This window comes from Coenobita brevimanus, chromosome 96 (genome assembly GCF_032717465.1).
Source record: "Coenobita brevimanus isolate Jiangsu-jjx chromosome 96, ASM3271746v2, whole genome shotgun sequence".
Taxonomy (NCBI): Eukaryota; Metazoa; Arthropoda; class Malacostraca; order Decapoda; family Coenobitidae; genus Coenobita; species Coenobita brevimanus.
This window is the reverse complement of record NC_137049.1, coordinates 24,967,270-24,992,269: the sequence shown is the minus strand read 5'-3', so window position 1 is coordinate 24,992,269 and position 25,000 is coordinate 24,967,270.

The window sequence follows — 25,000 nt, the reverse complement described above, 5'->3', positions numbered from 1 at the left end:
TGGTGTGGTGGGAAGGGGTGGGGTATGGATGGGTAAGGGTGGGGGAATAAGGACATTAATACGTCTCTCTGTGGTGAAGGGAGGCACCCACCTTTGTAATAAGTGGGGGTCCGGGTTCATATCCAGCCCTGGTGAGCGCAGATATTAAACCTTACTTCTATTATTAAATCTTTACTTTTTTTTTTCAAGCTTGAGTTATAAAGCTAGTAAGACTTTAAAGATTTTGATTAAGGTATTTCATTTTTAGGTTATACGTCATCTCTCCTCTCTCTCTCTCTCTCTCTCTCTCTCTCTCTCAAATTTTCTAAAAGTCTTACCTAAACTGGACAAATTCGTCGTCTGTTTGCAAGAAATAAACAGAAGAGATTTGTCTGGGATGAAGGAGTGAAACGGATATTAATGTACAGTGCAATTGAAAGAACCATTTTATTTTTTTCCCAATTTGATAATTCATTTGTCGGCGTTCTTCCAATCGACAGTTTTCTCCTGTAGAAAAAAAAAATGTACATATTATTTCCTTAAATCTCTCTTCCTTTCTATAGTGAAATTTCCAAATGTTAATCAGTTTTAAGAATTAATAACACTCTTTCTTTATCGGCTGAAGTAAATCTTAACAAAAAGGACTTTCTTCATTAATTTTACCGTCAGATGAATATTGAAGTTAGGGATGTATATCAAGTATCGACCTCCCCCTCTTCTGTGTGCAGCTTAATTTAACTCTGTAGCTGACGTAGATATTAATTACACCTGGATTTTTTGATCAGTAAAAAATTATCAAGTTTTCTCATTTTTCTTTCACTAAACTTGGAGCATTTGGTTGCAAGAAAGTTTTAAGTACCGTATACCTGAACTTTGCTCGTAATAATGATGATTCTTTATTTTTCCTTTATTTTTTACTTTGGCCGAAAGGCTTAGATGATTGAAGTTTGCCCCTTAAAAATCGGTGGAGTATTATTTTTTTAATTTCTACCACCAGATGATTTTATTATATTTAGGATAGAATTTTAGAATCTGACACGAGGCCTTCCATAAGCTGAACAAAATCGTCAGGAAACAAGAATAAATCAACTTAGTACGTCAGTCATCTATTTTGTTTTTCCTTCCTTTATTCATCTTTTGAAAAAAATAAAAATAAAAAGGAGGTTAATTTTATCAAGTCCATAATAAAGGAGCAACAGTGTGATTTTTTTAGCATCTTTACTTTTTCTTCGAAGACTGAACGTAGATTATTTAACTCCTTCATTATTTTTCCCCTATTCATATTACTGCTGGATTATTTTATTTCGATTCAGCTGACCCCTCTCAGTAGAAGGATTTAAAAGAATAGCCGTTAAACTATTCAGTAAAATTACTTTTTGTTTTTTTTTCTGCTTGGAGACCATTTATCCTTCTTAGGGGGAGGTCTTCCATAGTTAAGGGATTAAAGGATTTGGAGGAGATTTGAGATATTGCTTTCTTTTATTATTATTATTATTATTATTATTATTATTATTATTATTACTACTACTACTACTACTACCACTACTACTGCTACTACTACTGCTACTACTACTACTGCTGCTGCTACTACTACTACTACTACTACTACTGATATTACTACAAATACTAATTCTACTACTACTACTACTACTACTACTACTTCTACTACTACTACTGTTATCGCTGTTATTATTATTACTATTAGTAGTAGTAGTAGAACTGTCGTATTTTATTAACGTGTTTTAGGGATTACATTGTAGCTAAAACTCAAGTACCTAAGCTGGCAAAGTTTAATGTGTGATTTTGTATGAATCCCACTAATACTGAATCTTGTGACATATACGTTTGCGCTATTCTTGCTGACGCCACACAGTTGACAGACAGATAGATAGAAAGACAGACAGACAGATACACAAATAAGTGAAATTGGTTTAGAGATATAGGAAACTTGGTCAACACATATTTAGTAAAGTGATTTGCGTTACTGACTACAAGGGCTTTATTTTTTTGTTTATTTTTGGACGGTTTATGTATTAAGTTGATGCTAAACCTTTAACTCTCTAAGCCAGTGACGTTTTATATCGGTTTATTGTTGCCACCTCTGGGTGATTTTATTCATCTTAGGGAAACGACTGGTAATGCAAATGTGTAATGAAGGTTTTTATCTAGGCCTTCCTGTTTAAAAAATCTAATCCAAGTCTAATATAATCCTTAAGAGATAGGAAGAACAAAGTAAAAAACATATGTAGTTGAGCTGAAGATGTTAAGAAAAAAGAGAGTTAATACGATAAGAGTTAATTCAATAAGAGTTGAAACTATAAGTTAATACAATAGGAGTAAATACAATAGGAGTTAACACAATATGAGTTAATACAATGAGAGTTAATACTTTAAGAGTTAATACAATAAGAGTTAACACAGTAAGGGTGAATACTTTAAGAGTTAATACAATAAGAGTGTAATTTTCCTTTACATTTTTAAGCCATATATTAATGACTAACTTGAGGCTATTGTTATGTCAGGAGTGTAGGTTCAGGTAAATGGAACTGGATTAATCTAAGAACCCTGATGCAATTTAAGAAGCATGTAGTCTTTTTTCTTTTAATTCTAATCGCTTACTTTAATTATTGTTCTTTCTGTAAATTTCAAATAAGTATGTTTTGTGCATGCAAGGCTTACGAGGAATAGTAGTAGCTCCATTTTTGTATTTTTCTTTCTTTTCATCACCCTGGTACATGGAAAATTTTTAGCTGAAGTTTCTCGTATTACCTTTTCTAATTTTTTCCTCTTCTTTTTTCAGGCTTCATGGAATCAGCACCAGTGTAAGTGTTGAGTCCGTCAGTTTAGTTTGGAAAAAATAGCTCCCTATTTCTGCTACTTTTCCATCTTGATCTAGGGGGGTGGGGAATATTTTAACGTACATTTTATCTGCTTACTTAATTTCTTCATATGATTTTTGGATTAATTCTAAAAGTATGTCAAATTTAGTGTTTGAAAAATTTTCTCTCTTTTTTATCTTTTCCCTTTAATTAAGATGAATGAAGGAACTTTGAAGGATATTTTCCATACATATTTATTTACTAATTTATTTATTTACCTACATATTTACCATTTTTATTTCTTCCATGCTTTAAAGATTAAGTAGAGGGTAAGCTTTAAGTGTGTCTGGCTCAGAATAAGTAATAATAGTCATTTATGGAAAGTTTTCTCTTAACATACTTATTTAGGATCATTATTTAGGGGAACATAGCATAGTAACCTAGAAAATGGACTTCATGGCACTTAGAGGGTTAAGAGTAAATTTCTGGGCAAGTTATAAGATGAAAAATATTAAAGAGAAAAATAATAGTTCCTTTAAGGATATCTTACGTAGGGTAAAGAGTTATATCTCAAAGTATGTTAGATTTTGGCTGGGAAATTATAGTTCCTTAAAGTTTATCATGCTTAGAGTGAAAAGTATAATAGTTTCTAAAAATATATCAGGCTTAGCAGAGAAACCTAATACTTCTTTTTTCCTTATCTTTTTTTTCCTTCATGACCTGGGTGCATGGGGGAAATTGGAGGGGATATATGAGTGGAATTAATCCCCAGTGGGAGGGGAGGCGCCGAGGAGGGGAGAGGAAGGCTGCCACTCCGGATTATGAGGGGCGAAAATAATGGGGAGGGAGGGGAGAGGGGAGCTGAGGAGGGGAGAGACGGTGAGAGGAGGGACAGAGATAATGAGGGGTGAAGGTTAGGGAGAGAGAGAGAGAGAGATGAGGAGGGGAGGACAAACTCAGAGGAATGAAGCCGACTCCTTTTCCCTCGGCTTAGCCGAGGGAAAAGGAGGAGTGAGCGCTAAAGAGATGAGGGAGAGGGGTTGTAGAGTCAAGAGGAGGGCACAGGTGAGAATTGAAATAGGGGTCATGTGTGTGTGTGTGTGTGTGTGTGTGTGTGTGTGTGTGTGTGTGTGTGTGTGTGTGTGTGTGTGTGTCTAAAATGAGGGTGGATGGATGGAGGGGGTAGGAGAAAAATTAAAGAGATCCGTGACAGGGAATAGAGGGGAGTGAGGTATAAGAGGACGTCGGCTAGGTGGGACAGGCAAAAGGAATGTAGTAAGAAACAGGTAGGCAAAGAAAAGAGTAGAGGAAGAACAAGGAAGGTGGATTATGAGACTAACATGGATTAAGAATATATATATATATATATATATATATATATATATATATATATATATATATATATATATATATATATAATGAAAAATTGGAAGAAACCAGACGAATGGATGGGTGGGGAATATGCGAAGGGAGGTGTAGGAAGAGAGAGAGAAGACAGATTTCTTATTAATGTATCCTGCCTTAGTCATACAGTCAGCAGTCTGTTAATGAAGGGCCAAAAGTTCTCCTAGGTGCAACACACACCTTCACACGTATCACCTATTCGACACTAACACCCACCGTTCACACCGACTGTATTGCAGACTTATCCAAAATCGATGTAATGGTAACAGCGAGTGTGCTTTTACTGTATGTCGTCACGTCTTGTGGAGGTTCATTAAGGTCTGTTACGATATTCTCTTCAGCACACTCATCTCTGCCACAGACTGGAATCGGACTTGTTTTATTCGAAAAATAAACCACGTCTCTAACTACTCGACTACCACCTCCGTCCAAGGAGTGTGTGAATGACAGTTGATGAAAGCAGGACCGTTGCTTAGAGAGGGAAAAGGACATGATAAGGAGATGGAACAGAACGACAGAAGACATTGACGAAAAGGATGTAAAAAGTGATCGTCTGGAATAGAAGAGAGGAAAAAACAGAGAAAAGTTACATAGGAAAAGCAATGCAGAATGTGGCAGACTCGAACAGAAGAGAGGAAAGATAAAGGTGGAAAAGATATAGATAATGATGGACTGAAACAGAAGACAGGAAACGATAAAAGAATACTGTATAAAAGCTAACTGACTACAATATAAGAAATGAAAAGATGGGGCAAAATTACGTAAAAGATGACCGACTGGAACAAGAAAGAAGAAAATGTACAGTACAGACTGAAAACATATAAAAATTGGGGGACTGGAATAAAAGAGGGGAAAAGATAGAGAAAGGGCGAGGTGAGGTGCAGAAAAATTGAGGAGACGAACGGGGGTGAAGAGATGGGAAAATATAAAGGGACTGAGAGACGAGGAACTTGAGAGCGAGAGGAAAAGATGGAAAGTAAGAAAAGAAACTAAGAAAAGTAGAGGCGTGTAAAGAAGAAAATAGACACTACGGGAGAAAAGGGGAGATGAAAGAACTAAAGAGCCATTAAAAAAAAAATAAAGATGTGAGGAGAGAGAGGAAAATCAACGTAAAATTTGAGAATATGGGAAGAAAATACAATACAACGGGAGATACATAAGGAAGAAATAGGAGGTAAGAAATAATGGAATCAAAGAGAGCGAGAGAAGATAATGAGAGGGTAAGGAAATGATGGGAAATGCGAAAGGAGGATCAGGAGCAGGATAGACACGAAGGATGGAAGGGGAAAAAAAAACAGGGGCACATAAGGAAGAATAAAAGACATACACTGTGACGAGAGAGAGAGAGCGAGAGAGAGAGAGAGAGAGAGAGAGAGAGAGAGAGAGAGAGAGAGAGAGAGAGAGAATAATAATGATGTTAGGGATGAGGAAGAGACGGGAAATGTGTGAGGAGGATTAGGAACAAGCGAGGTACACAGAGAGAAGGAAAGAGGGAAAATATTAAACACACAAGACATGAAAAAAGAGGCATAAAACGTGAAGAAGGAGACAGAGGTGAGAGGGACGAGTAGAAAAGATATGAAATATGAAACACGATGATAAAAGAAGAAAACACGAAGGGATAGGAGGGAACATAATGATACAAAAGGGTAAGAGACGAGACACATGAGATGAAAGAAGAGAGAGAAACCTAGAGGGAAAGTAGGTGAAAAAGGAAGAAGGGAGAGGGACGAGAAGGAAGAGAAAATTGAGTGGGAACCTTTGAGATATGCGAGAAGGGATGAAGAGCAAAAATCTAGAGGATGAGAGAGAGAGAGAGAGAGAGAGAGAGAGAGAGAGGGGCAAAGGAAAGGAAAGATGAGGGGAGAGAAAGACGAAGGGAGAGGGGAAAGGTAGGGAGGAGAGGCTATGGCAAGGGATAATGGAAGAAAAATTAATTTAGCCTAATGATGGCGTGCAGAGGGTTAGGGATCAGGGTGGGGAGGGGTGAGGGGAAGAGGGAAGGGGAAGGAAGGGGAGAGGGGAGGAATGGGGAGAGAGAGAGGAAGGCATAAACAAGGATTACCTCAACACGCCAACAGACTCACTACCAGAAGGATACACTCCACTAGATTGTGTGTGTGTGTTGTAGGGAAGCGCTTGTGGGGGCTGCGAAAAGTTATCAGGTAATTTCTGCAAGATTTTGGTATCCATTTCGTGAGTATTTCTGTTGGTAGGGTCGTATTATTGCCTGCTTTCTTGTGTGTGTGTGTGTGTGTGTGTGTGTGTGTGTGTGTGTGTGTGTGTGTGTGTGTTTTATGTGGGCTGCATGTAAATGTAAGGTGAAGATGATTTTGATGATAAAGTACAGTATATGGAATACCGATGAAGATGATGATGATGATGATGATGATGATGATGATGACGATGATGATGATGATGAGGAGGAGGAGGAAGGGGAAAAAGAAGAGAATAGAAGGAAGAAAAATAGGAAGAGGGGAAGAAGGCACGTGGATAATGAAGAAAATGATAATGACGATAACTATATAAGACAGAATTCACAGACAATAGATTCCTTCTTGAGGTACACGCGGGTCTCAACCTTCCAAGAATTCCAACACCCCAATTAATAACTGACTCTGATACACAACCGGGTCTTCCCACAATCATTTTAATCCCTTCAGTATTGTGATCATATCTTTTATTGCATTCTGTGTACCACCAGGCGACATAATTCAGCTTAGGAGAGACCTCTAATATCAATGGTGTAAATAAAGGCAACATAAACGCCTCCGAAGAAGAATCATCTGTAAGCCAAATAAAGTCATCTAGAGGTAGCAGCAGTATCAAAATGACGTCCGAAGGGTTAATTTTGCTCCAGCTGTTTTGAGGTACAGTGTGATACAAAAGTCTGCCTGCTGTTTCACTGCTTATATTTCACTCGTCAGATATGTTCGTCGCTTTTCTTTCTGCCGCACCATATCAGACAAAAACATCTACGACAGAGAAATATACCAGATCTTTCTCGTATTAGGATTATTAGCTAATTGGGGAGAGTGAAAAGCTGCAATGAAATTTTTGACAAATTTTTATCCATTTCTATGCCTGCGCAGACACACAGGTGAACAGACACAAACAAACGATCAAGCAAACACACACCTGATTCCAGTATCCTTCCCCTTCTGGAGGTTCGTGTAATTAATGGTGTTTGTGATTGTTTTCGGTGTGTGTGTGTGTGTGTGTGTGTGTGTGTGTGTGTGTGTGTGTGTGTGTATATGTGTGTGTGTGTGTGTGTGTGTGTGTGTGTGTGTGTGTGTGTGTGTGTTTTCCCTGTGAGCCTTCTCTGCTTTACACCTTTTGTCCCTGTTCCTACTTCATCTGTCCATTTTGTGTTTTTGCTGATAATTTTTGTGCATGATTTTTGTCTGTACCTTATTTTTTGTGTGTGTCTAATGTCTTTAGAGAAAGCGTATGATAGAATTGATAGGGAGGCTTTGTGGACTGTTTTAAGATTGTATGGACTTGATGGTAGGTTACTAAAGGGGGTGAAAAGTTTTTATGTAAATAGTAGAGCGTGTGTAAGAGTGGGAAATGCTGTGAGTGATTGGTTTCCCGTGAGAGTGGGGCTGCGACAGGGATGTGTGATGTCGCCTTGGTTGTTTAATATTTACATGGATGGTGTTGTAAGGGAGGTGAATGCAAGAGTTTTAGGTGGAGGTCTGAGTCTGGTGAATGTTGATTGTGGAGAGTGGAATCTGAAGCAGTTGCTGTTTGCAGATGATACTGCACTGGTGACTGATTCAGAGGAGAGATTGAGACAGTTGATAGAGGAGTTTGGAAGGGTGTGTGAAAGGAGGAAATTGAAAGTAAATGAGAATAAGAGTAAAGTGATGAGGTGTACGAGGTTGATAGATGGTAGGGGGATGAATATAGTTTTGAATGGTGAGTTGCTTGAGGAGGTAGATTGTTTTAAGTATCTAGGGTCAGATGTTGCTGTGGATGGAAGAATAGATGCAGAAGTGAAGTTTAGAATAAATGAAGTAGGAAAGGTGGTGGGAGGAATGAAATAAGTGTTTAAATGTCGTTCGCTTAGAATGGATGTAAAGAGAAGGCTGTATGAGGGTGTTGTGGTACCGACTGCGTTATATGGGGCTGAAACATGGAACATGGGTGTAGCAGAGAGGAAAAGTTTGAATGTAATGGAGATGAGGTGTCTGAGGAGTATGTGTGGAGTGACGCATATGGATCGGGTGCGAAATGATGAAGTGCGAAGGAGAACTGGAGTTGTTCGGGAGATGGCTGGTAGAGTTGAGCAGAGGGTGTTGCGATGGTTTGGGCATATGGAGAGAATGGATAATGAGCGATTGGTGAAAAAGATAACTAGATCTGATGTGAGAGGTGTAAGGCTGAGAGGAAGACCACGAATAGGGTGGATGGACAGTGTGAAGAGAGCGTTGGATGCGAGAGGGATGTCTGTTGAGCAAGGAAGAGTGGCTGTGCGTGACAGAAATAAATGGAGAGAAATTGTGAATGAATAAGTGATGACGCAGCCCTGAGGGGATATTCTCCCGCATTTGGTCTGATCAGCTAGTCAGGTCAGGTGCGGGTAAGGGGATGGGTCTGTTATGATGTGGCAGGGGTAAACCAGTTCTGCTGTCGGGCCCTGCTGCGGATGTCACTGATTGCATTGCGCAGTTGACCCTTGTGCGGTGTGGTGCGGTGAGGATCTGTCCGTTCTCCCCTTTGGGGCTAAGATGCGAATGAATGTGTTTGAATGGATGAGTAAATGGGGAGTGTGTCGTCCTGTCTCGGCTACCTCCCTTTCCTTGGGGGAAGCAGCCTAGGTATATAGATAGACAGATAGATATATACACACTCATATTACTTTTGTTCTTGTCGTGTGGATGTGTATCTTATCATTGCGAGTTTATGCGAAAATTATATTTGTAGATATTTAGGCCTGTGAGGTAGAGTTGTTAGTCGGGATCTTGAATGTTGAGTGGAGGAGTCTGTGGATCATATCTCACTGAGGATGTTGGTCCCCCACTTATCTTTGTTGCTTTTCGTGTGTTATGCCATTCTTGTTGTCCGATATTCCCGTTTCTGTCTGTATATCCCATCTTCTCAGTAAGATGACGTCTTTTGGATTATATATATTCTTACTTCCTTTATATAGTTATCTTTCAGCTGTAAAAAAATAATCGTGAAAAGGTAATTATCACTGAGGTGGTTAGAAGCAATCAGCATACATGACCTTTCCATTGCGATTATTATTTTTTATTTCCTCTTTTTCCTTGTAGACGACTTTCTGACCCTAGGGAAAAAATCGCAGTGAAGAGGTTGATGTAGTATGTATATTTTAAACTGGATTCTGATTATGCTTTTTTCTTAGGAGTGCAGTGTATGTATCTTACTGTCATCTCTGCTTCCTGGTATAGATTTCTTTGTTACAGCACTCAATGTCATATACTGGAGGAGTATGCAACGTCAGAGAGAAAGGGATTGCCTATATCCAACTCCATTACTAACAAATGGAGCTGCTTTTTTCACAGCGCCCGCGTAATATTCATTTTCATATTATTTCTAAGGGTCTCTCTCCGTACCAACAAAGAATGGCTATTACTCTGGGACTTCTTGAAATATTCCTCTCATTTTCATTTGTCATTTTCTCCCTCATCGTCACTGCCGGCAATTTTTTTCTCTTTATTTTCTTTGTCTTGTTTTATACCAACAGGGTACAAATTACTTCATGACGAGTACCCTGTAGTTAGTAAATTATCGATTCCTTTGTGAGTAAAGATTTTAGTGACTCTGTGAAGGTCAGGTGACTTGGGGGTACGTTATGGTGAAAGGAAATGTCATCAGCCGTATTTTGTCATTATCTGCCTGCATCTGTCCCTTTTTATCTATCCATATCTATCACTATATTTATCTGTTTTTATCTTATCTGTCCTTCGGTTTGGATGGTGTTTGAATGACTATGTGGTCTGATGGTCCTCCCAATTTTATACTTTCTTTGTTTTGTAGATCCCATCTCACACCATTTCTCTGCGTGGAATTTTAGTTTGGGATGATGATGATGATAATGATGCTGATGAGCTCTGTATATCTATTGTTTCTATCTGCCTATTTGTCTATCTGTTACTTTATCTGCTTAGATGTCCTTTTTTGTCTTTAAATATATTCTCTTGGAGGGGGGGCTTCCATCTTCTTCGTCTTCTTCTTTTATGAGTATATCTTTCCTTTTATATATCCTCTTTTATTTATTATTTCCTCTAATTCACCTTACTCATTATCTTTCTGTCCCAGTGCAGGGTAAGTCATCATACAATAAAACATGTACAGATATAACAGTTGCTTAGATTAGATAATAATATAGGTTATTGAAACAGAAAATGCAGTACAATATTTCAAAACACTTCGTCCTCAGAATTAGAATGGAAAATGTTGGCTCTCTAACATTACATTTTTTGATGACTGTACATGCATAAAAATTTGCTTCCGGGTGGTTTAATTTTCATATTACATAATTTCGCATTTTGTCCCCCCTTCATTTTCATCATTTCCGAAATTTGTGTGTGGGAATGAATTTTTGTGGGAGTCGTATTCCAACATGCACACCTCTCCATCCACACCCCAAAATCTACATCCTAATATCTACACCCCAACATTTTTCTTCACCCTATTAACATCAGATCAATCGTCCCCTTTCGTCCTCATCCCTATCCAGTATTATGCAGTATCTTCACCCTTCTCTTAGCCAGTTCTCCATCCTCTGACCATTCCCCCATCCCAGCTCTTTGACACTTTACTCTTTTCCCAAATTAATCCTCCAACACTTGGTCCACTTCCAGCCAAAACCTTAACCCTATCCTTTCACCAACTCATCCCTGCAATACCTCCATGATACCTCACTTCTCGTTCAATCCCACCTGCTGTCATCTCACCACCACTTCAACCTCTCTGATACCTCCTGACACCTCAACCCCAGCACCTATCCAGCAACACATCCGTCACCCCAACCCTACAATATACACTCACCCCTCCACTACACACCACACCTGGGGTCTCACCTTTCCTTCCTACACCTCCCCACTACACCTTATCCCTTAGTACAACCAGATCCCCTACCACCTCTCTCCCCCACAACCCATTTTCGCAACCCAATACCCCATCTCACCTCTTCAACCCTCTCAACCCTAGCCAGCATCAAACCCTTCCCCATCATCAATCCCTGCTCTCCATCGTGTCCAGCCACGGGAAGGGTACCAATACGTCTACCCCGGCGATTTTGTGTGTCTTGTTGATTTTCTTCATGACAGTGAGCGAATTAGTCATGCTGCGGAATATGGAGGAAATAATACACTGTTTCTTCATTATTCTAGCCTAGTTTCTCATTCTATCAAAGCAATGGGTAAAATCCAGAAACCCGTAATGAAAAATGAGGTACAAGATGCTACCAAGAAGACCCCGTGAATTTACCGGCGCATTTCATTCACTCTTCATTGAGGTTTTCGAAATATTGGAACCATTCTTCCCTAGCCTAACATAGCATCCTGTGAAGGGTAGCCTTGAGAAAACCCTCCCAGTCATTTCTGTTTTCAAGAATGATTCTCTCACAACGACATCCTACCCTTGCGAGATGTAGAAATAAAGAGTGATAACCAGTAATTTTGAAAGATTGTAGATGTAGCCAATTTCATAACCACACTTTTCTCCTGTCTTTTTTTTTTTTTTTTTTTTTGAGGGGAGCACGAATAATTATACCGACATGGTGTTTATTTCCCTTAAGAGACACGCCCTACGAATATCGGGGTTGCCGGAAAATGTGTCTAATCCCTTAAAAACCAGACGTCTCTCCTGATCTGAGTTAAATCGTCTGGTGGCAGCATAAAAAAATGAAAAAGTAGCACTTGTAGTGAAGAGAATTTGACTGTGCTGCATCAGAGGTTTCCATTGCCCATTCTTGTGAAACTGAGCAGTGAATTAATATAGACGGATTCATTCGCTCATATGGCACATGTTAGGACTCCATATTATAATTCCAAATCATAATAGATAAATAGATAAATAGATAGATAGAGCGACAGATAGAAGCAGGAAGTCAGATGATGAGAAGGTATTGTGACTGCGAGAATCGAGCAATGCTAAACATGCTTACACACTCTTAACTCAAGGAATGCTTTATAGGCACACGACAGCGCCTCGTGACCATACACACACATACACACAGGCTTCTAGAACTTTCCAACCACAGTGAACACACGTGACACAACTCCTGCTACACCAGAATTTAGGAAAGAGAGCTCAGAAGGAGAGAGGCCATAGAAGCGGCAGGGAGTGGGAAGAAAGGCTTAGCAACTTGGAAGAGAGAGGAGTGAGAGAGATAGGGAGATAGCTAGCGGGACTCTACTTTATACTTCGCTCTGTGTGAGAGACTTGTTAATATTTCCAAGACAAATAAAAATAGTCCCATACTATTCTTTACCTCTCCTTGTCATTGAATGACAAATGGGAAAGAAGATTATCCACTTACAAAGCTACTCAAGTATAACAACCGCTCGTCCACAAGTCTAATATATATAACTTCTCTACAAGTAACTACAAAGTCTTTTTATGACATTTGGTAGCAGCAAAAAGAACGCACCTCGTCTTCGAATCAACAGTGAATTTCTACAAAAGCAGGCGACACTCTACAAGATTAACTTCAGTTCGACAGTGAACGAACTACACTACAACCATCTACTATCAACTACAAGTAACAACTCTACGAGTCGTCTGTATAATCTTCTACACCCACCTACAAGTAGTGGCAGTCTTCATCCTACAACGAGTAAATCACAAGAAAAAAGGACCAAGAATACATCCAGTAAGAAAATACAAAACAAACAAACAAAGAGTGAGACACGACTCATAACTCATAACCACCAGACCTCACCCTCCTCTCTCTGCTACATCCACCCAACCTCCACCGCTGACGCAGGAGTGAAGAGGTCAAGACGACGAAGCAAATACCAAGTCCATATTCACAACTCATCTTACTCATTCGTCTTCACTCAAGTTACTCATCGCTACTCAGTCACTCACCACCGCTACCAGTGTGGGAAGTCGACGTCATCATGCGTGCTTGCTGAAAAGACGCCACGTCAGTCAACTCACCACCTGCACCATCACTAACACCATTCCCACCACGGTAAAAATTAGTGAGTTACATAGTTACTTCATTTATACAATACACAGTGATAGACAATAAGCTTCTGCACAAACATATAAAACGTGCTGTATAGTTACAGCTTAAATACACATACTTACTTCGGTTATCTGCATAACTCAATCACTAAATAATCACCAACAATAAATATTCTACACTGTATATATTCATTCATTTATTATAACATTTATTTACTACCAACGAGTGTTACCATTTATACCTACATAAAATACGTGTTTCATACATACAGCTATACATTATTATATCTACAGTGTGATAAAGAAAATATACCATCACAGTTACTCAGTGAGCGATTAAAAGAACTGTATTAAACATTTATTAATTAAAGCTACCTAGTGGAAACATATAAACTAAGTTACAAGGTAAACTAGAAAAAAAAAATGGCCAACACAAATGACGTTAGCAAGAGTGAACATCTTCAACACAATCGTGAAGACAATGATTTCCACACAGTGCTGACACATATCTTGCCCACGATAGGTACAAGTGAACAACAAGTCAATGTATATAGTTAATACTGTATATGGTGTATATATATTTTTTATATAAAATAACAAAATAAGGGACTATATAATATCATTTTCAGTAATATCTGTGCAACATAAACTAAACCTTAAAAAAGGGTCCCAAGGAAATTAGCCAGCAATTATGGAACCATGAACAACACAGAAAAAGAGTACACAAGCGAAGAAAAACAAACTATAGAAAATCAATACATACAAAAAAAAAAAAAAAAAGAAAGAAAGAAAAAGTAAGAAAGAAAAAAGAGAGAAATAGAGTAAGATCACATAACAAACAAATGAAAATAAGTGTAAGTGTTACTACATATGCCAAAATACCACATAAACTACAAACAAAAAAGCAAATTGTTGTCTCCACAAGCAAGTGGCATGGCACATCATCACTATCATCGACCGCAGCATGACCGGATTCATATTTCAGGACTGCAGTTATTACAGTTATGTAACGACAAACGATATGTAACAATTATGTAACTCCATATTATAATTATGTAACGACAAACGATTGCATTATGTTACACTTGCTACAATTATGTAACTACAAACGATATTTAACAATTATGTAACGACAAACGATTGCATTATGTTACACTTGCTACAATTATGTAACTACAAACAATATGTACCATTTATGTAACAGTTGCATTAACAAGATGTAACTTTTATGTAACTTTAACTACAATTATGTAACTACAAACGATATGTAACAATTATGTAACGACAAACGATTGCATTATGTTACACTTTGCCAATTATGTAACAGTTGCATTAACAAGATGTAACTTTTATGTAACTTTAACTACAATTATAAGGCCAAGACACTTATGTAACAGTTGCATTAACAAAATGTAACTACAATTATAAGGCCAACACAATTAGGCATTACCACAATATTTTGTAACAATTCATAAAATGTTACAATTATGTATTACCACAATGCTACTACAATGTTATAAGTCATACAACTATACCACAATTCTGTATTACCAGTATCATCATACAAGTTAGGTGAAATATTAGACATTACTAAAGGGATAACTCAATATGTAATGTGTAACCTAGCAGTATTGCCATTGCACAATTATATGCGTACGTCTGTTGTACATGCACGTCTTACAAAGTGTCATACAACAACCATTGCATTTATTCAAATATGTATACAACTTGTTTAAAATGTAATATTATTGAATCATTACAATTTACTATGAATATTATATGTATACAATATTATAATCAATATTATGTACTAATAGATTAGCATATGTCAATGATAATTGCTGTCGGAGGACCTCCAGCTGCGTGTCCCGAGCATATGTTAGGACTCCATATTATAATTACAAATCATAATAGATAAATAGATAAATAGATAGATAGAGAGACAGACAGAAGCAGGAAGTCAGATGATGAGAAGGTATTGTGTCTGCGAGAATCGAGCAATGCTAAACATGCTTACACACTCTTAACCCAAGGAATGCTTTATAGGCACACGACAGAGCCTCGTGACCATACACACACATACACATATACACACAGGCTTCTAGAACTTTCCAACCACAGTGAACACACGTGACACAACTCCTGCTACACCAGAACTTAGGAAAGAGAGCTCAGAAGGAGAGAGGCCATAGAAGCGGCAGGGAGTGGGAAGAAAGGCTTAGCAACTTGGAAGAGAGAGAGAGAGAGAGAGAGAGATAGGGAGATAGCTAGCGGGACTCTACTTTATACTTCGCTCTGTGTGAGAGACTTGTTAATATTTCCAAGACAAATAAAAATAGTCCCATACTATTCTTTACCTCTCCTTGTCATTGAATGACAAATGGGAAAGAAGATTATCCACTTACAAAGCTACTCAAGTATAACAACCGCTCGTCCACAAGTCTAATATATATAACTTCTCTACAAGTAACTACAAAGTCTTTTTATGACACACACACACAAACACACACACACACACACACACACACACACACACACACACACACACACACACACACACACAAAGTGGGTGGTTACTGTCCCCCTTGAGCAAGGGGACGGGTGTGTGCGTGTGTGAAGGTCAGAGCCTTGCCCTTAGATCGGACTATATGAGCTCTCAGCTCCCTCCCGGGAGGGTAAAAGCTGACGATCACGACCATCAAGTGATCCTGACCGAACCGGAATTACACACACACACACACACACACACACACACACACACACACACACACACAGACGGAAACACTCCACACATACACACTCATACACAAGCAATCAAACACAAATACAGGCACAAACTCAAGCACTCACACAGGCCGCCTCACACACTCAGTCACCCAGTCACTCACCACCGTCCCACACACACTTCCTCACTCTCTCACCCCCTCACACATCCACCCGAGTCCACTCCCCAGGCATGCCAGAGCCCCACAGCTTGCGAGGAGGGGAAGAAGCCAAGGGGACGGAGAGGAGGATGAATATAATCCTTCCAAATTGGTGGGGGGAGGGCAGCAGACCCCACTCATCCTTTGCCTCCCCGTAATTTTGTTGGTAATGCTCAAATAACGAGGGTTGGGCGATCAGGTCGACTGCCTGCATGTGTCTGGGAGTGGGGAAAAGAGGGAGAGGGTTGGAAGGCAGACACAGAGAACTAGACTGATTGAATGACAGACAGACACAGATAGATAGACAGATATATATATATATATATATATATATATATATATATATATATATATATATATATATATATATATATATAGACAGGTAAGTAGATAGATAGGTAATAATAGAGAGAGGGAAAAAAAAAAAGAGAGAGAGGGGAGGAAGAGAGGAAGACAATGTTGAGAGATTACAGTACTTAGATATGGGAAGAGAAACCCCAACAGTGTAAAGAAAGACAGACAGACATAAGTAAGAGACAATAGTAAAAAATATTCACATAAAAGTGGATTAGAAGCAAATGCAGACAGGAAAACAGAATGAAAAAAAAAACATCACAAATTGGGGAACACACAATAAAGATGAAAATGGAAATAAATGGAAAAACACCCAGATGGAAGATATAAAGGTAATACCAGACAGAAGCAGATAAGTAATTGTGGAAAAGAACACACACACACACACACACACACACACACACACACACACACACACACACACACACACACACACACACACACACACACACACACACAGAAAAGTGCGTTCAGTTCCCCGTTGTAATTATGACTGGTTTATGAATGAAAGGCAAGAAAAGGGTAGTGCTGAGTCCACCCTCGTCCATTGTTCTCCTTACAAAAACGAAGCTGAGTCGCGAGCCAGAGCTGATCGTAAGTTCGTGAATGTCATTATAGAGTCTTACACAAAGGCAGAAGAGGCTAATGTTTCTTGGTTGGGACTGACGTACGAGTGAGTACAATACCTTCTGTTTCTGGTCAAATGCAGTGCTACATAATGTAGTGGTGTGTGTGTGTGTGTGTGTGTGTGTGTGTGTGTGTGTGTGTGTGTGTGTGTGTGTGTGTGTGTGTGTGTGTGTGTGTGTGTGTGTGTGTGTGTGTGTGTGTGTGTGTGTGTGTGTGTTTCAGTGAAAGACGGGAGTTTCCCACTTAGGTGTCGGTGACTCAGTAAAAAACAACACACACACACACACACACACACACACACACATGCATACATAGTTACGGTATATATCATCATCATCATCAGCCATAACTAGTCCACTGCTGAACAAAGGCCTCCCCCAACCTTTTCCACGAATTCCTTGACTGAGCCAATCTTTGCCACGTTTTCCCTGCAAATTTCTCTAACTCACTTCTCCATCTCCTGTCTGGCCTTTTTCTGCTAGGCTTACATTCTCTTGGTGTCCAGTCCGTCAGCCTCTTACTCCATCGGTTATCTCTTATTCTTGCTATATGGCCTGCCCACCTCCATTTCTGTTTTTTTATAACTTCTATTATATCTTTGACTTTAGTCTGCTCTCTCACCCAAATTGATCTTTTCCTTTCTCTTAAAGATATTCCCAACATTGACCTTTCCATTGCTCTCTGAGAACGGATTAATTTATTTTCCATTGATTTTGTCAGTTTCCAGGTCTCACAACCATACGTCATAGCTGGAATTATACATTTGTTATATATATATATATATATATATATATATATATATATATATATAGATATATATATATATATATATATATATATATATATATATATATATATATATATATATATATATATAAAGTTTCCAGTTGCAGGATAAAATTAGCTCGTGAAGGCACTATGCAATATGTGAAGGCCCGTCAACTTGAGAAAAGTTTTAATGGACAGTAATTGGCAGGTGTCAGAATTCGAACCAAGAAAAGCTTGGTTCATCATCGATGAGAGTATGAATAATTCGTCAACGAAGTTTTGGCATTATCCTTAATATCAGTAAAATAATTCCAGTCAGTTATTCCACAGATATCATATTTCGTAAGAAATGTGATCGTATGAGGCACTTTAGTCTGCTATTTTATATCAACCGTAAAAATACTTTACGGTATTGTATTGTTATTGAACTCAGGTATCACCCGTGCAATACCTGTATTTTCTGTAATTTTATTTCTTGTAACTATCTGTTTATCATCTCACTGGGATTTTTTACAAGCTTAACTCGTGTCTGCAGTGAGATTTTATAAAATAAAATCATCAGTCGTAAGACTGAATATACAGTAATGCAAAGACTCAAATCACGGATAAGCCGTTCATCGCCTTACTTCATATATTTGCTGAGGCACTTTTTTTCTTTTTTTTTATAGTAAAACCGTTAGACATTAGCAGGAATGATATCTTGTGTAGGTAGTTCAGAGGCAGTAGTTGACATGCACTCAGTCGTTTAACCAAGGGACCTTTTTTGTTGTTATTTATTAATATCTTCAGACGATGCTGTTCACCTCAGGATTTTTTTAATTCGCGGGATATATACAGTATAGCTCTCATCAACCCTTTCACTACTTGATGCTTCCCCCAGGTGAAATACAAAACATCTGGAGGAAGCAGAAGTGAAATAAATAATGAGTCATCACACTGAAGAGGTTATGGCCGACTTCTCTTACAGCTGTATTAACTAACCCCTTCAACTCGACGATGCATTTTTTTATATTTGCCACCATCGCTCCCTGTAGACGCTTAGAACTGGAGGGGTTAGATGTCGCCTTCAATAACGGCATCGTGAAGAGAGATCCTCCATAAAGTGAATGAAATCTTGTGGGGACAGAGAAAGAGAGAGAGAGAGAGAGAGAGAGAGAGAGAGAGAGAGAGAGAGAGAGAGAGAGAGAGACTATAATAAAAGGGCTAAAGCGAAAATTTCAGATTGTGAAGGGGTTATTCAAGACTGATTTAAATACAGCCACAGCAATGACTTCTCAAAAGTTAACCAGACGGTTTGGATAAAGCTGGAATAAAATACAAAATGCGTCATTGGAGTGAAGCTGCTAAAAGAGGACTGTGTGTATGTGCGTGTCGTTTATATATGTTATGTGGAGGATCAGAATAGTTTGTTTTTGTTCTTATTTTATTGTAATTAAAATCAAAACATTCGACTGTTCCTTACACCTGTCCGTGATCGAACTTTTCTTCTGGGCAGCAGATTACTTCCCTAACCACTCGACCGCCACCTCCCCAGTAGGCGTTATGCTTTATCATCATCATATTTCACGCTAACATTAAGAGAATTGGGAAGATCATGAAGGAAGAGGAGAAATTGTAGGAAAAAGAAAAATTACGTCATCATCATATCATCATAATCATCATCATCATAATCAATCATCATCATAATCATCATCATCATCATCATCATCATCATCATCATCGTCATCATCAACATTATATCTCTATTTCCCACAATTGCAAATAGGTTGAACGGGCTTGAAGTAGACGAGCAATGAGTCCAGATGAATTAAAGAAAATCATCAGAATATCTTAAGAATTTCTTGAGTGCACGGAAGAAAAAATCCTGGTCCCAAAAATCTCTCATTAATCGCCACTTAACACATATGCCAAAAACTGACACCATTTTTCCTGCCAGTTCATAATCAGCATCCAAGAGTGAGACAGTGGGGGGTGGGGGAGGAAGGGGAAGGGAAGGAGGGTGGAAGAAGAGGGGAAGGGGGAGATGGGATGGAAAGTGATATGGGAAACTAGGTGGATAGGGAGGGGTGAGGGGGGATTATGAAAGAGCTAAAAAAATAGGAAAGGTAGGGAGAGGATGAAGGAGAAGGAAAGATGAAAGGGGAGGGGTGCAAATGAAAACGAGGGGCATGAAAAAACTTGATAATGATAAACGATAAGGGTGGAGTGATATGGGTAGGAGGATGATAAAGATTTGAGGAGAAGGATGAGATGATCATAGAGAGTCAAGGAAAGTATAATGAGGGTACTGGGTAGGATGAGATTAGGAGAGGAGAGGACGATGGAGGATGATAGTATGTAATGGGGATAGGGGCAGATGAGGGAATCACGATGAGTGATGAGTGGGGGAGGGTACTGGTGATGATGATAAGGGGAAAGGGAAGGGATGAGGGGGATGAGGAATGAGGTGATGAAGAGGAGGGGTCACTAAGGGAAATAGAAGAGGTGCAACACAGCTACACTCAGCTAGAACACCAAACACAGCAAGGTTTAGTGAAGTGAGGAAATGGAGACAACAGAACAAGGTAGAGGAATAAATGCATGGATGTGAACGTAACAGAAGCTAGGAAAAGAAGGGGCGGGGAAAACAAAACAACAAAATTTTGGTAATATGAGAATGAAGTGGTAAAATGCAGTGAGATGGAGGTGGAGACAGAAAAAAAAAAAAACAATGAGGGTGAGCGTTTTCATGGTGGGAAGAACAAAATAATAAAGACGACGGGACGAGAGGGAAAGGGAGGGTCTTTTACAACAGAAGGACTGATGACTGGAAGCAAGGGAGAGAATGGACTGAAGTATGGATGAAGAGAGGATGGCAAAGGTTTGATGATGTGAGAATGGTTGGACAAAAGCAGAGTGATATGGAAAGAGAGAGAGAGAGAGAGAGAGAGAGAGGGGGGGGCGGGGGATAATCAAAATTCTTGGGATATAAATGGGGACATACTAGGAACACAGGACGAGGGAGTAAGAGGAGGAGAGATCCAACATAGCAAAAGATCGGATAATGGGAATATTGAGGGATAAAAATGGGGTGACATATAAGTAGAGAGGATAGGAAGAGAGGAAGAAACCGTAGAAGGGCTAATGATGGCAGGAAAAGATGAAAACAGATAGATGAATAATATTTGCAGAGGACAGAAAGAGAGGGCGAAATAGGGGAAAGTTCTAACACAACTGGACAAACATCATCCTGGACCCAACACAGGAGGTTATCAATACAATAGGGCAGTTAATAGAGAAGAAGATAGAGGGATAATTATAGAGAAGAGAGACAAAGGATAGGAATGGAAGGAAATCGAGGGAAAGTCTAACACAGCTTAACACAGGGGATAATGAAATGTACATGACAAACAATAGAGAAGATAAACAAGGAAGAAAAACAGAAATGAGAAACAAAAGACAGGAAGAAAAGGCAAAAGAAAAAGTCTAACACAGCCACAGTCCACTCCGAACAACCAACACAGGACGAGCGACAAAGAGAAAGATGTAAGAATAAAAATAAAGAGAAGAAAGAGATGGGAGAACACAGTGAAAGGGAAAAGGTCTAACAGAGCTACACTTCGCTCCGGACGTCCAACACAGGAGCTCATGACAACTACACGACGAGTAAATTGCCGCCATGCATCATTTTGCTTTTGGGGAAGGGTCACTCGCCTGTTTTCTGTCTACCTCCGCCTGACCCATGGATTCTGATGGCAGGTTTTAGTGATGTTGGAAAATTGAGTGGAAGGCAAATGGTGTTTATTACGTATTACGTGTGGAGGGGTGGGGGTCGTCTGTGGGGGGTGGGGAGTGTGTGTGTGTGTGTGTGTGTGTGTGTGTGTGTGTGTGTGTGTGTGTGTGTGTGTGTGTGTGTGTGTGTGTGTGTGTGTGTGTGTGTGTGTGTGTGTGTGTGTGTGTGTGTGTGTGTGTGTGTGTGTGTGTGTGTGTGTGTGTGTTAAAGATTGCGAGTGTGTGAATATACTCGTACAGCATGTAAGTGAGTGAGAGTTTTGGCTATACATTTGTACGGGTGAGCTCTTAATTTTGTGTGTGTCTTTGGTGAAATAAGCTTAAAAAAAAAACAGGGTGGTCCATATGCAACACTCATCTTCAGTTCCGCTGAGCGATTTTTCATGTGTTGCTGGAACCGCTCAATCAGGGTTATTAGTAATTAATTTCGTACTCTTATTGCACCCCCGCTCTCATGGAGCACTAACCCTATATGAAGTGAAAGGAAAATAAGCCAAGTTCTGGGCTGTTCCGTAGGCTCAGAAAGTTAATTGGAAGATGAATTATGCCAGTTTCGCGTCAGAGATGATTTATTATAAGCCCATAAATTTAGTCGCTGCACTAGAAACTCAGATGAGGGTGCCGTATGTGTTGTGGTGGTGGCTCAGTTTGCTGGTGTGGGCGTGGGTGTGGCAGTGGGAGCATGAAATGAATAAATGATGCAGGATAGACACGCTGGCTGATCCGTCCCCTCAGCACACAAGAAATCGTCCCTCGGAGGGGAAGAAGAACGTCGTAAATGGACCTGCCCTAAAAATAGCTGTCATGATATTTTCTCAACAAGGGATCTCTCTCCTAAGCAAAATAAAATCATCTGGTAACATAAAGAAAAAAGCTAAAAGGGAAACTAATTGAATTCGATCCTATTGTCTTCATTACAAGGGAGTTCTCGAAGGCCGACGGTGATAGCAGTGGAAACAGAGAGAGGACACTTACGACCCTATCCATGAAGTCTCAAAGTCTGATTCTTATTATGTGTGAGTAAATACAGTTATCTGCATGTACGAGTATGTTAACCCACTTGAGGTGAATCATAGAATAAATTGGCTAGAGGGCACGTTCTAATCTAAATCGCCCCGTACCGTATAACCACTCAAGATATGGAACACCTGCTTTCAGTGATATGGTTGTGTTAGTGTCTTGTTGATCCAACCCCCCTTCTCTTCCTTTGTGTGTGTGTGTGTGTGTGTGTGTGTGTGTGTGTGTGTGTGTGTGTGTGTGTGTGTGTGTGTGTGTGTGTGTGTGTGTGTGTGTGTGTGTGTGTGTGTGTGTGTGTGTGTGTGTGTGTGTGTGTGTGTGTGTGTGTGTGTGTGTGTGTGTGTGTGTGTGTGTGTGTGTGTGTGTGTGTGTGTGTGTGTGTGTGTGTGTGTGTGTGTGTGTGTGTGTGTGTGTGTGTGTGTGTGTGTGTGTGTGTGTGTGTGTGTGTGTGTGTGTGTGTGTGTGTGTGTGTGTGTGTGTGTGTGTGTGTGTGTGTGTGTGTGTGTGTGTGTGTGTGTGTGTGTGTGTGTGTGTGTGTGTGTGTGTGTGTGTGTGTGTGTGTGTGTGTGTGTGTGTGTGTGTGTGTGTGTGTGTGTGTGTGTGTGTGTGTGTGTGTGTGTGTGTGTGTGTGTGTGTGTGTGTGTGTGTGTGTGTGTGTGTGTGTGTGTGTGTGTGTGTGTGTGTGTGTGTGTGTGTGTGTGTGTGTGTGTGTGTGTGTGTGTGTGTGTGTGTGTGTGTGTGTGTGTGTGTGTGTGTGTGTGTGTGTGTGTGTGTGTGTGTGTGTGTGTGTGTGTGTGTGTGTGTGTGTGTGTGTGTGTGTGTGTGTGTGTGTGTGTGTGTGTGTGTGTGTGTGTGTGTGTGTGTGTGTGTGTGTGTGTGTGTGTGTGTGTGTGTGTGTGTGTGTGTGTGTGTGTGTGTGTGTGTGTGTGTGTGTGTGTGTGTGTGTGTGTGTGTGTGTGTGTGTGTGTGTGTGTGTGTGTGTGTGTGTGTGTGTGTGTGTGTGTGTGTGTGTGTGTGTGTGTGTGTGTGTGTGTGTGTGTGTGTGTGTGTGTGTGTGTGTGTGTGTGTGTGTTGTGGTTGTGTGTGTGTGTGTGTGTGTGTTGTGGTTCTGTGCCAATTTTTAATACTTTGGGGGTTTCATCAATCATGTTAAAGGCTGAAATAAAAAATATGAGAAAGAAGTCTCTAGATTCAAGGCCCAGGTTTATCCACAACCATTTTCGAGCCAAATTAACCCCGAAGTAATGGCGTGAGTCTGTAACAACGAGCACTGGTAGAGAGAGAGAGAGAGAGAGAGAGAGAGAGAGATGGAGGAGGAGGAGGAACATGTATCATTTGGGAAATGTAAATAAATGCGACTGACCTGGAGGGGATAAATGGTGTCTAGGTTGTTTAATTAGCTGTCAGAAAATACACAGAGGGATAATCATTTTCCTCTTTTGAATTCAGTAGCAGACTCTCGCTTTTGACCTTTAACGCCTTACTCCCATTATCCATTCTTTTATTACTCACTTCAAAGGAATTTTATTAGTTTACATGAAACTTTTTCAAATTAGAGGAGTTATATATAGCCTATTAGCCTCCTCAGTGCAAAAGATATTTTTTGAGATGCATAAAAACCCACGTGTGGCAACTGAAAAAGGTGAAAGAAAAAAGATGTGATATTATTTAACTTTTGGGTATAATCGCGTTTCACAGTCACTGGTTTAATAAATATTCAACCTATTTTCAGGATATCAAAGTGAGTATGTGAGTAAAATAATCACGTATAGGTGATTGCGCGGAATATTTGAAAAAGAAAGTCAGCCAGAAACAAACACAGAGAAAAAAAATACACACACACAGCGATAGATTGAGTCAGAAAAAAATACATACACACACAGCGATAGATAGTGAAGCAAAGAGACAAAGGAACACAGGCAAAGACTGGTAGTCACAAGGGGAGGAAAAGCGATAAGGAAGGGGAGGGAGGAAGTATGGGGGAGAAAAAGGTAACAGACGTGAAAATGACATAAGGAAACGAAAGACAAAGGATGATAGTCGAGAAATAAATATAAAAATAAATAAGAGACAATATGCTGGCACTAATGAGATGAGCTATTTACGCACCAGAAACTACATTTTTTGTATTTATACCTGTAATTTTTTTGCAGTGATTCGTAAAAGTTG